The sequence below is a fragment of the Camelus ferus genome, chromosome 1 (assembly GCF_009834535.1).
Source record: "Camelus ferus isolate YT-003-E chromosome 1, BCGSAC_Cfer_1.0, whole genome shotgun sequence".
NCBI classification, from domain to species: Eukaryota; Metazoa; Chordata; class Mammalia; order Artiodactyla; family Camelidae; genus Camelus; species Camelus ferus.
Window position 1 is genome coordinate 874,654 of NC_045696.1, and position 17,337 is coordinate 891,990.

The window sequence follows — 17,337 nt, forward strand, 5'->3', positions numbered from 1 at the left end:
TAAAAAGAATCCGCAAGGAGAGAAAAAAGATGACCTGGCTTCCCGCTCCCACACTCAGTCCTCATCCCCGCACTGAGACACGACCCTCCAGGCCCCTGGCACGTCCCCTGCGGCCCTCGTCTCCCGGCCCCGCCTTTCCACTCCCCGCCCCCCACCCCCCAGGCACCCCCGGCCCCTGGCTGCCCCGTGAGCACGCCAGACACATGGCCCAGGGCCTCTGCTCCGGGCTCCTTCAGCCTCCACCCTGCACCCGCCACAGGCTCGCTCCCGCGCCTCCTTCAAGCTCTGCTCAGATGCCTGCTCCCCACCCATTCCAAACTGCACCCGCCTCCTCCAGCCCTGCCCAGCAAGCGTCACCACCTGACACACTGTGTGACACACTGTGTGACACACTGGCTTACTGCTCCTATGTTCTGTCACCCCCACAAGGTGACACGAACTAATGGAAGCGGGGTTCCAGGCCCATCACAAGCATTCTTAAATATTTGCTGAATGAACGAAAGAGCAGTTAAGGGCTTTGTTCAGGCAACTTGCTAACTAAGAACTCCTCTCTTCAAGTGTCCATCGGCCCCGTCACCACCGTCCCCAAGGGCCCGGGTGCACGTGCTCTCTGACGCCTTGCCACCGTGGCTCATGTCTCCTGAGGGGGCGGCTGGCGACTCCGGAAGGTCACCATGGTGCTTGTAGGGCTCTGCGACCAGGGCCGGCTGAGCCGTGACCCCACGGCAGCCCCTCAGGGCTGCGGTCGAGACCACCGGGGAGGACAGACACCGAGTCCAGAGCCCACATCCCACGGCTAGGGCAGCTCCCGCTTCCCCTGCCGTCGTGAAGTGGACTCAGGCTCAAGAGGTCAGAGGCCTTGGCTCAGACCCCCACCCCTCCCCTGACAAGCACAGAGATGTCGTCGCCTCCCCAAGCCGTGAACCACGGGTCGAAGGACCACCCCCACCCTGCGGGCGCTGTGCGGTGAGGGGGAGTCGGGTGTGAGATGCGCAGACCAGCAGAGCCAGCACGAAGCAGGCGCCCCCACCGTGACCACATCCGTCCTCCACGCAAGACTGCCGCGCGCGTATAAAGAAAGATCGTTCACAAGCTTTGGAAAAACGAAGGCATCTTAAGGATAAATTTAAAAGGAATAATTTCAAGGTGCTCTGCAAAACCGGAGTCACAGCCACAAAGGGGTGTCCACAGGGCCTGGACACACACTGTCACAGCCACAGGGCGTACTTGTCACTGCCCGGCTGATGGGCACTGCTGGAACAGGGGACACGCTGACAGCTCGTCCTCAGGCCCTGCTGGACGGTTTAGTCAGGTTAACTCTGAAGAAGAAAGGTTAACCAACGAGGAGGAAACCCTCTTTTTAAACACTGCTTCTGCGGAAGCCAGAAGGTAACCGGTGCGTGTCACTGACACCGCTGTTGCACCTTGACCTGTGACAGGTCCCTCATGTGACATAAAACCAGGCCACAGGAGAGTCAGAAAGACACAGGGCTTCATACGAAAGCAAGACTTTAAAAATCAACTGACGCAGAAAGAATTGATTTAAAGGCATACCTCTCTAAGGGCAGAGTGAGAGGCACCACCAACATGGAACCCTGTGAAAAATCTTCTTTCTGTAGACAGCCCTGTAAACAGGTTAAAAAAATAAAATTATAACTGGAAATCATAGGTAGAAAATAACCCAAAGAATGATCTATCACCTTAGATGTCAAACTTACCCAAATAAAGTAATTCATTTAACGAATACAGTCATAACCAGTTATTTGGAAGGGCAGAGGCAGTTTCCAAGGAAAAGAAGTCCATGGAAGGTGCTGGGACTGCCCTGAGTCTGGAACTTAAAAGATACTGACAAACACCCCGAGCCCAGACTCTCCTGATTGGAGCCCACGGTGCTAAACCCGAGGGAAGCCTGGGGCAGTGCTGACTCCCCAGTCCCTTTCAGTCTGTGGGGAGCAGTGAGGGGGAGGCAGGGCCCCACCCAGATGCCCACCCCTGTGGTCCCAGCTCCAAGTCTGAGGAGCGCCCTGCCGAGCACCATGAGCCGGCCCGGGCAGACCTAAGGGGCCGCTGGGCGGCAGCCCGAGCCCCTGTCCAGCGCGGGCTGAAGACCAGGGAGAAGGCGCCCATGGGCAGCCACGGCAGGAGAGGAGGAAGCAGGCTGGCCCTCTAGCTGCAAACAACGGAAACACAGAGAAAGGACGCCAGACAAAGGAGCGCTGACCCTGGACGACAAGCAGCACAGGACAATGACCCCGAGGGAGGGACACCCGGGGTGCGTCCTGGCTGCCCAGCCGACAGCTCGGGGGGCGTCTCAGCCCAGGGAGGGGGAACCCAGGAAAGCCAGGGGAGGCCTGAGATGGGAAAACAGCTGAGACTCAAGGAGGCCACAGCACCTGGAATTAGCAGGGCAGAGTGGCAGGAAGGAGACGGCTGGGAAATGGCCCAGGCCCCGGTTGGCGCGGGCTCGCTTGACTCTTCACCGGGACACTGGTCAGCAGGCGGGAGTGAGCGAGCCGCCTGAGGCCAGGGGAGGTGCCAGCAGAAGGAAGCAGGACAAAGGGTGGCTGTGATCACCACGGCTCCAGGAACAGACCACACTCTCAAAACGCAGACGAGGGAACCTGTGACACAGGGGCCACCGGGCTGGGCACTCGGGAGAGCAGAGCCTCAGTGGCAGGGCCACATCAGCACCAGACTAAACCAGGTGCTGCCTCTCAGTGCTGACAACACACCACCAAAGGGCCTAAGCTTCCCGAGTAACTGAACTACATTCCAAAAAGAAAGTTCAAAATATTTAAAAGAATACAGAACCCAACAACATAAAATCACACTGTCTTTCATCCACTTAAAAAATACCAGGCATGCAAAGAAGCATGAGAATATACCTCATAATGAGGATAGTTGATCAGTAAGAAAACCTCCAGAAATCACACATGGAAATGATTAGTCCATAAGGTCCTTAAATCAGCAATTACAAGCACGGTGCACATGTTCAAGACAGAGGCAAGCACAACAAGCCAGGAGAGACTTGAGAAGCATTAAAAATAGACTCATATCAAGTATCTAGAGATGAAAAATATATCTGAGATGAAGAATACACTAGATGGCATTAACATCACACTAGACACTAGAAAAAGCAAAATCAGTCAACGTGCAGGCAAAATAATCTGCACAGACAAATGGTCTGAAATGACACAGGGAAAGAGAGACTCCCTCTTCAAAAAAAAAAAAAACCAGAAATATTTGTGTAACTGGACACTCAGTGGGGAGAACAGGATGGGACGAAAACAATGACAAAAAATTTTAAAACTTATGAACCCATAAATCCAAGACGGTCAGCAATCCCCAAGCAGGAGAAAACAGGAAGGAAATCAAGCAAAGGAACATGATAACCACCTAACCCAAAGGAGCAAACCTTAAAAGCAGCCGAAGAAAAAAGAAACATGGTGCACAGAGGGGCAGACAGACATGGTGGACAAAGACTTCCCAGAAACAGCGCAAGCCAAAGCCAACGGAATGACGTCTCTAAAGTAACAACGGGAAGAACAGTCAGCCTGAGTTACCATTTACAGTGAAAATAACTTCCAAATACAAAGGCCAAATGAAGACTTTTTCTAACAAGCAAAAGCTAAAATAATTCATCACTGGCACTTTTAAACTACAAATAATATTAAAGTAGGTCCATCATACAAAAGAAAAATAATATCAGAAGGAAATCTAAATCTACAAAAAGAAATGAAAAACAGAAAATTCATGAATAAATACAACAGCTTTTTAAATTTTAAAGACTGTTTTAAAAGATATGGACTATTTAAAGCAAAGAATGTTCACAGTGTATTGTGGGGCTTACAGCAGTGTGGAGGCAAAGCGGCGTGAACAATGACACGGGCCGGGGGAAGCGAGGCGGACGGGCACTGCTGTGAGGCTTACACTCTACGGGAACTGGGCTGACGCTACTTGAAGACAATGAATCCCAAAGAAACTTCTAAAAACAAAGAGAGATAGCTAATAAGCGAGGAAAGGTGATAAACTTGACCATAAAAAGTACTCGGTCCAAATAAGGCAAAAGAGAGATAGAGAAAATCTAATAGCAAATGGGACAAATAGAAAACCAATAGCAAAATGATGGTTAAACTCAATCATATCAATAATCACATTAAATACAAATGATCTAAAACATCCTAATTACAATACAGAGACGTCAAGATTGGATAAAAAACAGGACGTCACCATACACCATTTATAGGAAACTCACTTTACATGTAAAGATAAAATAGGTTAAAGTAAAGGGGATGGGAAAGATGTCCTAATCCTAATCAAAGGAAAGCTGGAAGGGCTACGTTAACTTCAGATAAAGTAGGTTTCAGAGCAAGGAGTATTATCAGACGTGAAAGAGGACATTACATGATAATAAAGGGGTCAGAACAACTAGTTAGACCGTGAAGGATACAGCACACTCAAACAACACTGTCCCCCCAGGACAGCGGACATGTCTAGAGCCCTCCACACAGTAACACTCCACATACACTCAAGTGTTGGTGAGGATGTGGAGAAAAGGGCACCTTCATACATGACTGGTGTGAAAGTAAAACTGTGCCGCCTCTGGAAAACAGACTGCCAGTTCCTCAAAACGTTAAACACAGAATTATCATATGACCCAGCCATTCCACACCTAGGTATTCACCCAAAAGAACTGAAAAGAGAAAATCAGATACTTGTTTACAGCATCATTATTCACAATAGCCAAAATGAGGAAACATCACAAAGGTCCATCAACAAATGAATGGATAAGCTAATTGTAATCTGTCCACACAACGGAATATTCCGCAGCCGTAAAAAGCAATGAAGGGTTGATATATGCTCCAACTCAGAGGAACCTTGAACACGCGATGCTCAGTGAAAGAAGCCAGACAGAAAAGGTCACATTCCGTAGGATTCCATTTATGTGAAATATCCAGATTAGGTAAATCCACGGAGACAGAAAGTAGCTAAGTGGTGTCCAGGCGATGGGGAAAGGGCAGAGAGGCGAGTGATTACCTAATGGGTGTGAGATGTTCCTCTGGGTGATAAAAAAAAAGAAAATCTCAGACTTTGAAAAAAAGTCCAAGACTGGGTGGCAGGCTGCACAGCTTTGAACACACGGAGTGGTGCACTTCCAAATGATTCGTGCGTGTTATGCGAATTTCACTTCCGTGAAAAGAACAAATACAGCATAATAAGGAATGTTAGGAACTACTGCATGCCAATAAACTTAACAACTTAGGTGCAGTTCTCAGAAGAATAAAGCTATCAAAACTCACTCAAGAAAAATCAGATCACCCTATATATTCAAGTTAAAAACCTTCCCAACAAAGAAGGAGCCAGTCAAGATGGCTTCAATGGAAGAAGTACTCAAGGAAGAAATAATACTAATTCTTTACTAACTTATCCTGGAAACTGAATACGAGACCACTTCCCAACTCATTCTACAAGGCAAGCGTTAACCTGATACCAAAACCAAAAAGATACTACCAGTAAGCACATCAAAATTCCTCATAAATATAGATGCAAAAGTTCTTAAATTTTAGCATATACAATCCTACAATATATGAAAGTATATCGCAACAAAGTGAATTTCAATGCAGAAATGCAAATGACTTTATACTAAAAAAAAAATCAATATATAAGCAGACCTCATTTTATCACACTTCACTTTATTACGCACCACAGAGATTGCGTTTTTCACAAATTGAAGGTTTGTGCAACCCGAGTGAAGCAAATTTATCTGCGCCATTTTTCCAAAAGCATTTGCTCACTTCCCGCATCTGTGTCACATTTTGGTCATTCTGGCACTATTTCAAACCCTCCAGCAGCACAAAGATTACAACTCAAATACGCAAAGAACTCTCAAACTCAACAAGAAAACAAACCATCTAATTTTTTTTTAATGGGCGAAATATTCAATCAGATCCTTCACCAAAGAAAGCATGTGGTTGGCATATAAGCACACAGAAAGATGGGCTGGTGGGAAAGAGGAAAGTATGTTGTCCGGACCCACCAGGACCTGGCACAGGACTGGAGTGTGCATGCAGGTCCAAATCCTGAATTCGGAGGGGGAGAAATCTAGAACAGGGCCAGACCTCCCAGAGGGGGACAGTGCTCAGGGACAGGCAGCCCAGGGGTGGGAAGGGTGATGCAGTGCCACACAGCCAGCGGAGCCTGGGGAGAGACACTGGATCCCATCGGGCAGCTCCAGCTGCAGGCTCCCTGGGGGTGGCCCAGGTCCTCTGCTCCCCTCTACTCACTGCACTCACTTCCCAGGGAGAGCCGCCCAGTCTGCAGCCGGAAATGTTCCTTCTGCACTGGTAACTCCCTCAGTCCCTCCCCGACACTGTCCTCTCCCATGAACCCCTGTGCCCACTGCCCACCTGTCCATGCCACCTGGGTGTCCAGGGCCGAAGTCCGAAACCAGCTACTGACTTCCGGCCACCCCTCATCGTCCCCCCAGCTGCTCAAGCCCCTGCATCATCCCCCAGTCCTCACTCACCTCCCTGGCCGCCCCAGCCCCCCAGCTCCGGTCACCACCTCCGTCGTCTCTCCTGCAGGCAGCAGCCTCCCATCTGAACCTTCCTCCCTGACTCCCCAGGGCCCAGAGGGTGAGACATCTTCCCCACCCCTTCCTCACCATCCCCAGCTGCGCTCTTCCCTTCCCTCCCCCAACCCACCCAGCTCCCCCCTATCCCGGGCCACTGTGTGCAAGGCCCCCTGCGCCACCAGCTGGACCACCACCGCCTCAGCAAGGCCCCCGGGACCACCAGCCAGCAGTCCCCCCACTTTGTCATCTCCTCTTCTCATCCATCTGGCCTGTGACTGCTGCGTTTTCAGGTCATTTCCTTTGTTCTGCTCTCTTGCCCCCAGTAGAACAAGCTGTGCTCCCTGCCACAGCCCCGAGCCTGGAAGAGCACTCGCCCGGTGGGAGGCAGCCCCTGCGCGAGCCTGACGGGGCATGTGGAAGACACACTGCCAGGCGGGGCGGCTGCGCTGCCCTGCAGGGCTCCTCTCCCTGCAGGCTGGGCCCCGGGAGAATGGGCAGAACTTTAATAAGAAAGTGTGCTGGGAGGCCCAGGGTGTGTGTGCCCTTACGCCCATGGGCACTCTCTCTTTTTTCAGAATCACAGAGTGAAATAATAGTTCTCAGATAGGAAAAGAAAGAGAAGACGTTATACCTACCCCTAGGAGACTCGTAATTCAATTAATGAGGAGAAACACAATGAGGGCGCGTGTGACGAGGCGTGCTCCTCCGCTCGGGGCTCAGGCGCTGCGGGCGCCCACACGGCCCAGGTGGAAGCAGGTGGAAGCTGCCGCGGACCACACGGGGGCCACGTGAGCCCAGGCTCCCGCACCCTCAGTGGTCTGAACATGACACCCCAGCACCGTGCACGTGACTGCACACCCACGGCAGAATTTTACCATTAGAAAGACATCTTAAAAGCACAGACTAGAAAAGAGGCACAATTAACAAGCAAACTTTTATTCCGTTTTCAGACTTAGCCACAGACACAAATAACAGTCACACTCTTATTTGAGCTACTGCTTGTAATTTCCCAAATTTTAGGCGGAGAGGACTTTCTTGGAATCTTAGTGTTCCCATCAGAACGTGTACCAGGAGCAGAAGGGGTGGCTTCATCCTCCTACTGCCCCCTCAGAGCAGAGCTGCCTGCCCAGCCCAGCAGCCTGAGAGCTGACAGCCCCCAGCTCAGGGAGGGAGGGCCTTCACTAGATCCCACTGAGGCCCCCACCTTGACTCTCGGCCCCCCTACACACACACACACGCGCACATCTGCGCCATTGGCCACCCTCCCACTTACACATTTCACATCAGTTTCAGTGTCCATGTTATGTGCATGGCAGGGCCCATCGTGATGTACACAGGGAGACACCCAGCTGTCCCACCTCGCTTGGCAGGGGCAGGACAGGGACCCCGCAGGCTCCCTGACCTGAAGCCTTGGCTCCAGAGGCTCCAGTGAGGAGAGGATGAGCGAGCAGAGATCAGGAGAGAGTGGGGGCAGTGGCCATGGGCCTGCCACCTCCAAAGACCCCTTAATGATGACTGGGGTAACAGTGACTTCACAGCAGGACACACTTGGAGCTACAGATCCTAGGAATCTGCTCCAGGTTCCCATTTCTGCTAGATGGGAACTCACTCTACGAAAGATCTCAACAAAGGGAGAAGAGCAAATGCCACTGCTTTTACCTAAAACTAAACAGGCCAGAGCAAAGGTGTGACTTCAAGAGGACACAGTTCCCCCAGATCTGGGGGAAGGAGTGTCTCATTAACTTACCCCTCCAACCGAGCAAATGCGGAGCCCTGCAGTGCCAGCGAGAAGCTGGGGTAACTAGGATTTGCAAGCGCTTCTGGGGGAGGACAGGCAAGGGTGAGTCCGCTCGACCCCGTCCCAGAGTCCAGCGATGCAATTACTGCCCCTAAGTAAGTATGCTCTTAGTGGCAGTCCCAGCAGAAAGGCGGCGGCCAGGTGTTGGACCTTTTTACTCCTCCACCTCAAAACATAGCAACCTGAGGCCAATGCATGGTGGAACGTGGTCTTCAAAGAACGCAGAGGCCAAGACCCTGAGCGACCCTCGCCTGACCTCCGCCCAGCATTGCCCAGCACCACCCTGCACGCCGGGCCGGGCGTGCTCCCTGGCCTGGGAGAGCAGGCGCTCGCCCATCCGCACGCCTGACGCGGATTTCCTCTGCTCAGCAGCTCAGTGTCATGCTCACAGCACCCACTCAAGTCCTGGGATGGGGTAATTTTCTGTTTTGTTTTCCTATTTAAGATAGACCATACTCCACGTGTGCAAATACAGACACACACATACATATATCAGTCTTTTTAAGTTATGTCGGTGGACTTTTTCACTATCCACGTGTAATCATTTATAAAAGGACTCTGTTTCAATCTCATGTTTCAATACATGGATTTCCTAATTAAAATTTTAAACTTCATTATTTTTACTTTCTTAGTGTTCTGAGTCGGTCACTCTGATGACCAGAATCAGACATGGGAACTCTCACCAGGGTATCGAAGTTGACTAAAACGCATCTACCAGACTTTCTAGACAACTCCCCAAACACAAGCATTTCAGTCAGGCTCTGCCCTGCCCTCCTCGGAGCTGGCTGCCGTGTGACAGCGGGTCCTGGTCGGGACAGAGGCCAGGTGCCCAGCCCTGTTCTTCACGACAGCAAACGTACACTCCTGCAAAACACATGCTTGCTCTCCGTGCAGAAAGTTCAGAAAAGGCAGAAAAGTGCAAGAAGTACATTTAAAAGCACCTCCAGTTCCCAGACAGAAGCACTGGCAGCAGCAGAGTGTGTTTTCTTCTGGTAGTTTCTCATGGTAACATGCACCTATGTATTTTTTAAAATAAAGTGAGACAGATTATAAATGCTTCCAAAATAAAGCTATTATCATATATTTAACATACTGAGCCCTTAATAAAGTATAAACAGCAGCAAGTTTTCCTCTTCAGGTGGAAAAGCCTCGTCGATGTCAGAGGCCGCAGCATCCCCACCACCTCCCTCACCTTCCGTGGGCTCTGGGGACGCGCTCTCTACTAACCACTGGCTATCACACGTGTCCACTCCACTTACTGGCCTTTGAACTTGGTACGTGGCGATCTTGCCCTATAGAAGTTCTGAAATCTGGCATTCTTTTAGTTTCCAGGTTTGGTGTTATTACTGGAGAAGTCATCCCAAAGATATTCACCCACATTTTCTGCTTTTCTTACCCTCTCGGTCAGTTCCTCAGCTGTCTTTCCTTGTGATGCCACCTCTGGCCACTGTGGGAACATCTGTGCTCCTCCCCTCTGCTGCAGACACACCACAGCTGTCCATGAGTCACCCACATCCACGGCAAAGCCCACCCCTCCCGCAGCCCCCCTTCCCCAAGGCTCAGCTGCACATCCTTGATTCTGAGGCAAGATCGATCCTTCCTCAGGGCAAGAAACTGTGAATGGTCAGCCACATACATCTGAGCAAGTCACACAAATCTGACCTACTCCCTGCATTCTCCTGTCCAGGCTTCTCACACACTGATCTGCCCTCTCACAAGCTGGGCTCTAGATTCTCTCCTTGGATCTGCTGAGCTATTTGCCACTTTCAGAACTAATACCCCTGCTCCGGTTTCTTCAGTGTTCTAGAACATCTTGATACCAGAGGTTGCTCCCATGTCTTGGCTATTGTAAATAGTGCTGCTGTGAACATTGGGGTGCAGGTGTCTTTTTGAATTAGAGTTCCCTCTGGATATATGCCCAGGGGTGGGATTGCTGGATCATATGGTAAGTCTGTTTTCAGTTTTTTGAGGAATCTCCATACTGTTTTCCTTAATGGCTACACCAAACCACATTCCCATCAGCAGTGTAGGAGGGTTCCCTTTTCTCCACACTCTCTCCAGGATTTATCATTCATGGACTTTTGGATGGCCATTCTGACTGGTGTGAGGTGATACCTCATTGTAGTTTTGATTTGCATTTCTCTGATAATTAGAGCATTTTTTCATGTGCCTATTGACCATCTGTATGTCTTCATTGGAGAATTTCTTGTTTCGGTCTTCTGCCCACTTTTGGATTGGGCTGTTTTGCTGTTGTTGTTATTTAATTGTATGAGCTATTTATATCTTATGGTTACTGGGGCAAAGGGATGGAAAGGGATAAATTTGGGAGTTTGAGATTTGCAAATATTAGCCACTATATATAAAAATAGATTAAAAAACAAATTTATTCTGTATAGCACAGGGAATTATATTCAATATCTTATAATAATCTTTAATGAAAAAGAATATGAAAATGAATATATGCATGTATATGTATGACTGGGACACTGTGCTGTACACCAGAAATCGATACATTGTAACTGACTCTACTTCAATTAAAAAATTAAAATTAAAATTAAATTTAAAAAAGAAGTTAGATAAACCAGATGAAAAAATCCCTAAAAACAAATATAAACTACACTGATTCAAGAAGAAATAGAAAATCTGACTAGGGATAGATGTAAACAGAGCTGATATAGTATAAATGATATATGGAGACACATTGCAATGGAAGAGAATTAAGAATCTGGAAATAAACCCCTACATTTACAGTCCATTGGTTTTTTTTTTAACATTTTTTATTGATTTATAATCATTTTACAATGTTGTGTCAAATTCCAGTGTAGAGCACAATTTTTCAGTTATACATGAACATATATATATTCATTGTCACATTTTTTTCTCTGTGAGCTATCATAAGATCTTGTATATATTTCCCTGTGCTATACAGTATAATCTTGTTTATCTATTCTACAATTTTGAAATCCCAGTCTATCTCTTCCCACCCTACAGTCCATTGGTTTTTGACAACTTAATGAAGAAAGACTATACATTTCAACTTAATGAAGAAAGACTATACATTTCAACAAAGGGTGTTGGGACAACTGAGTATCTACATGCAAAATAAAAAATTTGGAACCCTACTTCATACCAGATACAAAAATTAATTCAAAATGGCTTAAAGATCTAAATGTAAGAGCTATATCTGTAAAACTCTTAGAAGAAAACATGAAAAATACAAAAACCTTGCATTAGTCAATAGTTTTTTAAATGCAACAACAAAAGTTGTTGCATTAAAAAAAACAAAAATAAACAAATTAGATGGACAACTAATTTATGACGAAGGAGAACACAGAATGGAATAGGATAGTCTCTTTAATAAACGGGGTTGGGAAAACTGGACAATCACAAGCAAATAAGTGAAACCGGGCCACATCTCACCCCAATCACAAAAACCAACTAGAAATTGATTAAAGACTTGAATGTAAGACCTGAAACCATAAAACTTCTAGAAGAAAACACAGGCAGTGAACCCTTTGTCATCAGCTTTAGCATTATCTTTCTAGCTATGTCCAGATGTCAAAGAGAGTCTTCTGTCTTCCATAAATTTTAGTCTTGCTTTTCACACTCAGGATTTTATTCCATCTAGAATTCAGTCTCATATATGAAGCATGAGGTATGGATCTAATTTGACCTTTACCACACGGGTAGAAGGTTATCCCAGCAACATTTACTAAAAGAGCCATTGTTCGCCATGGACTTGTGCTGCATCCTCCCACATTGTGAATTCCTTCGGGTGTAGGGTTGTAGGGGAGGGGGGTGGGGAGCGTGGGTAGGTGTGGGTGGGTATATGTACAGGTATAGGGAGGCGGGTGGGTGTGGGGGGTGTGAGCAGGGTAAGTGTGTTCCCTAACTCTGTTGCACTGTCATATTTGCTTACCCCGGTCTAATAATGCAAACCCTAAACAGCACACCTTTATAAGGAGCATTAATATCTGAAAGGGTAAGTCCCTCTGCTTTTTCCCGAAGGTCGTCAGGATTTTGGAGCCTTACTCCTCCACCCGTATCTTAGAGTCAGTATTTCAGAATCCGTGAGAAGCCCCGTCAGGACCTGCTCTGTAGCTAACTGACAGACGCCCTGTTAAATACTGATCATTCACACAGGTAACAAGATACAGCTAATACCGTTTAGTTAGCCTTCTCTTTTTATTTTTTTATCAATCCTGCCAAGAGTTTGAAATTTTGGTTTTTCTTCAAAAGAACCAGTTTTTTACTTTATTACTTACATTTTTCTTTGATTCCCACTTTACAAATTTGTTCTTAATGCCGTAATTCCCTTCCACTCCCTGCTGCTCTCCTTCGCTGTCCTAACTTCTTAATTTGGACACTTACTTGGTCAGTTTGGAGCCTTTATTCTTTTCAGGCGCACAACTCCCAGGACACACTCCCCCAGGGCCGTGCGCCGAGGCCCCGGCCCGCCCGCGGTCAGCCTGGTGCCCCTGCCATGTCGGCCTCACTGGAACGCCTTGCAGTGCTTCTTAAATGTCAAGTATACATACTTTCATTCTCTGTGATCTTATAATTGAAATCTGCCTTAGCTTCATTTGGTCAGAGAACATGGTCTGAAAGCATCTGAGATGAGACTCATTTGGTCACAATTTTAAAAATGTTTCACATGCACTGAGAGCTCATATCCTCTCTAATGGGTGCTTATCTTAGTATGAGCCAGGGGTGGAGCTTGTTCCAATCTTGCACACTCGTATTTACGTATTTGTGTCTGACGTGTCCGTTCCTGAGAAAGGAACATCAAAGCAGCCCTACGACTGCAGAGTTATCAAACTTCACCGTGTAAAGCAGCCCGTTTTTCTGTACATCCTGAGGTGCGGTTACCACACGTGTGTAAGTTCAGGACCGTTGTACTCTACCACGATTATTTTCTTTTATCATCATAAACTACATTTCACATTAAAAAGCTTTTTGTCCTTTCATGCATTCATCTGACTGTAACAGAGCTATACCAGTTTTAACTGCCTAGTATATTTACTTTATATAAATGATCAAACTCTCCCACAGAAGACATTATTAAAAGCACTTGAGTGGACTTTGTATTGTACCATTTAACTCCAACCTCAGGAGCCTCGTGTCCTCATCAAGTCGCTGGGTGCCCTGAAGCACCGGATTTCCTGGAGGGCTGAATGTCGGCTTTGAGGTAAGAGGTGCAATCAGGGTGGCTCCAAGGCTTTGGTGGAAGCAACTAGACAGTGGGGCTGAGGGCAAAGTTCAGGAGTTCGGTCCTGAACACGTTAAGTCTGAGATGCTTGCTGGCCTTGAAGGTGGAGATGTCAAACACACAAAACACAAGTTCGTCCAAGGTTGACGGGGGAAACCGCAGGTGGGAGTCGTCAGAACAGAGAGTGGGTGAGGTCCCCCCAACCCCGAAGGAGTGAGGGAAGAGGAGCCACATGGGAGAGTCAAAACACACGAGTGAAGGCAGCATATTCTCTACAGGGTAGGGAGGCCACCAGCCTCCAGAGGAAAAGAAAAGCAAGATAGCTAAACTCGATACACTGACATCCTCCCAGCCCCAGAACTGAGACCAAGTCCCAACACAACAGGAGTTTAACCACGCGGCTCTGGGCACGTCCCCACTTCCTCTCAGCTGTCCTAGGAACAGGTCCCCTTCCCCATGCCAACAAGGAAGAGAACACAACACGCAAAGGAAGAAAACAGAAATCTGGGCAGAGCCCGGACAGCGGACTTGCGAGGAGTCACTGAATCTGAGAAAGATCGTGAAGATCGTGAAGAAAGCCACCTGCATGTGACTCAAGGGGACACCTCGGCCTGCGCACACTGTAGAAGCCTGGGTAAGATGGTGCAGGTGCTTCGGTCACCTTGTGCAGGTGCGTTGGGGGTCAGAAGTCACGTGGCTGCACGTCTTTGGTGTCAATTCTTGTTGTCACTGTCGTCTCTAAGGGCCTACAGACCAGCTAGTGCACACCCTCACCCCCAAGAAGGTCCTGCAGGCCTGTGCCCCAGAGCAGCGGCCAGCAAGGTGGGCACAGCCTGGAGGAGCCCACGTTGTGCGGGGGGAGAGGACACACAGAGCCTCACGTTAGAGGAGGGACACGTGGACCGACAGCCATGACGCAAGGGGGGCAACGCTGCCCCCACCGTGCTGCGGTCACAAGCAGTGGGCTGCCGTCCTCCCAAGGGGGGATGAGGAGGGCCGCAGGGATGACCTGGCATGCTGTGCCAGGCCACAGGGACAGCACTGGACCCGCAGTTTAGACGGGCGGTCCTGACAGAGGCAAAGCAAGGACAAGGTCAGGGCTCTGCCCCGGGTGTCTGGAACAGAAACTAAGTGAATGGGAAAAGGGGTGGGCTCAGCAGGACAGACGGGTGCAGCCAAAGCCAGAGGACCCAGGACATGTGGCGCCGGGGCTCACAGGCTGGGACCTTACCTGAAAGATAACAGGATGCCAAGGACAACTTCTGATCAGCGGTGGCTTGTTGAAATCTAGGATTATATCACTACTGGAGTCATTTCCTAAAGTCCAGATAATACATTCGTCCCGAAACTCCCATGCGGTGCGAGCAGGTGACCTGCGCATCTCACTGCAGAGGCAGCACTATTTCAACATGAATTACACAGAAGCAGCCCTCGCCAACAACGTGCTGTCATGATCAGGATACAAACGTGGATCTTGAAAACAGCTCAAGCTAATAAGACGTCAGCCACAAACCTATGTTCACACTGTCAGTGGGAGACTTGGAAACGAATCATTTGGAAAAGTCAGAGTGCACAGTCATACCCCCTCATCCACAGTGGACACGTTCCAGGACCCCTGTGGATGCCTGAAACCAGTGAACAGTACAGAACCCTTTGTGCACTGTTTTCTCCTGTACGTATGTACCTATGATAAAATTTAATTTATAAATTAGTCCCAGGAAGAGATTAACAATAATAATTAATAGCCTCTCCAGTAATTTTTATATTTTTTGGTCCAAACCTATTCCTGAATCTGCAGAAGCACCCTTCACCTGCAGTAAGTGGCTGGTGTCACTCACTTTGGGGGACCCCTTGCTGAAGACTTCGTACAGGCGCCGTGCCTTCTGGCCCAACACGTTGCCATCAATGTGCCATCGGAACACATCTTCTATTCTTGTCCTTAACCCACAAATCTAATGACTTTTCCATCTTAACTAAGTACTTATTATGCACCGTGGCCATAACTTTTGCAGTTTGAGGTGTGACAGCAAAACTAGCACGAGTTTCTTTTTCCTTCTTCACAATTTCACAGATAGAAGATTCGTTCTTACCGTAGATCTTAGCAACCTCAGCATACCATTTTTTTCTTTCCTCATTAAGTCAAGAGCTTTCACCTTTTCACTTACAGGAAGAACTGTACAGCATCTCTCTGGCAGAGCTGAACTGCCAGCACCGCTTCTCTTGCTTGTACTTTGGGGCCAGGATCAGTTAAAATAAGGGTCATCTGAACACAAGCAGTGGGATGCTGGGACAGTCCATCTGATAACAGAGAGGTCTACTAAGTGACTGGTGGGTGGGGCACACTGGACAAAGGGGTGACTCGTGTCCCAGGCAGGATGGAATGGGTGGTGCGAGATTTCATCACACGACACACATTCATAAACTTATGAATTATTGATTTCTGGAATTTTCCATTTAATAGTTTTCAACCCTAGGTAACTGAAATTGAAAAGCAAAACTTCAGATAGCAGGACCCACTGTATTTGAAAGAGGTACGAGATAGTGTGTCTTCCAAACTGGCTCACCAAGTGAAAAACACAGCACAACTGCAAATCTGGGGAACTTAGGGAATCACAAATTAAAATAATAATTTTTTATTATTATACCTATTAGAATTGTTAAAATCTTAAAAAACCAACAATACCAAATGCTGGCAAGGATGCAGAAAAGCAGGAAATCACTCTCATTCATTTCTAGTGGGAGTGAAAATAGCAGCCACTTTGGATGATGGTTTGGAAGTTTCTCATGAAACTAAACACAGTGTTACCACATGACTCAGCAATCGTGCTCCCTGGTATTTGCTCGATAGGTTGAAAACTTAATGTCCAAACAAAAACCTGCACACAAATGTTTATAGCAGCTTTATTCGTGACCCCCAAAACTGGAAGCACAAAATGTCTTTGAATAGGTGAACAAATAAACAAGCCACTAGTACATTCACATGATGGAATATTATTCAGCAATAAAAAGAAATGAACTATTAAGCCACAAAAAGAAAAAGATGAATCTTAAATACACATAGCTAAGTGGAAGAAGCCAATCTGAAAAGGCTACATACTGCACAATTTCAACTGTATGGCATTCTGGAAAAGGCACATCTGTACAGACGGCAAATAGATCAGTGGTTATCAGGAGCTCGGGGAAGGTGCTGAACAGCTGATGCACAGAAGTTTTTTAAGGCCGTGAAACTATCACATGTCATGCTGTAATCATGACCACAAGACAGTAAGCGTTTGTCAAAAGCCAGCGAACTTTACAGCATGAAAAGTAAATCTTAATGTATGCAATTCTGAAAAACCACTTAGGATGTCAAGAGAATCCAAGATGGAATGTGGACTGTGACAAAAGACTAACTGTACTACAAATGCAAACCTCCCCGAAGCGAGTGGGGAGTAAGGGGCTGATGTAAGCATCTCTGGAAATGAGTGGAGTCTAGGAGAGAAAAGGCAAAAGGAACTGTACTCAAGGCTGTACTCTAGTTGATAAAGTTGTTTCCCAAGGGACACAAGTTACTAACTCTACTACTGCTGTGCATGTGCTGGACCCAACAATTCAGTCACGGATGGGACGGTGGGAGCCAGGTATGTCAGTGTTCAAGGGGGCGGTTACACGTCAGGAAGGGGAGGAGGCTAGAAGGGTCCATGCTGGGGGAACTGGAGCTGGAAATGTCAGCACGAGCTGATGTTTAGCTCAATACAGATACAGATGGTTCCATCC

At 47.7% G+C, this 17,337-nt stretch overlaps 1 protein-coding gene across 7 annotated transcripts in view; it reads right to left on the reverse strand.

Annotated features, from left to right (window-relative positions):
• Positions 1 to 17,337, reverse strand: part of PCBP3 (poly(rC) binding protein 3) — a 184,929-nt gene that overhangs the window by 113,041 nt on the left and 54,551 nt on the right. For 5 of the 7 annotated variants that reach the window (XM_032488718.1, XM_032488539.1, XM_032488894.1 and 2 more), the window contains exon 2: positions 1,555 to 1,625. The exons of the other annotated variants lie outside the window; for them this stretch is intronic. The gene's annotated coding sequence lies outside the window, so the exon portion shown is untranslated. The remainder of the gene's footprint in view (positions 1 to 1,554; positions 1,626 to 17,337) is intronic. 7 annotated transcript variants of the gene reach the window in all.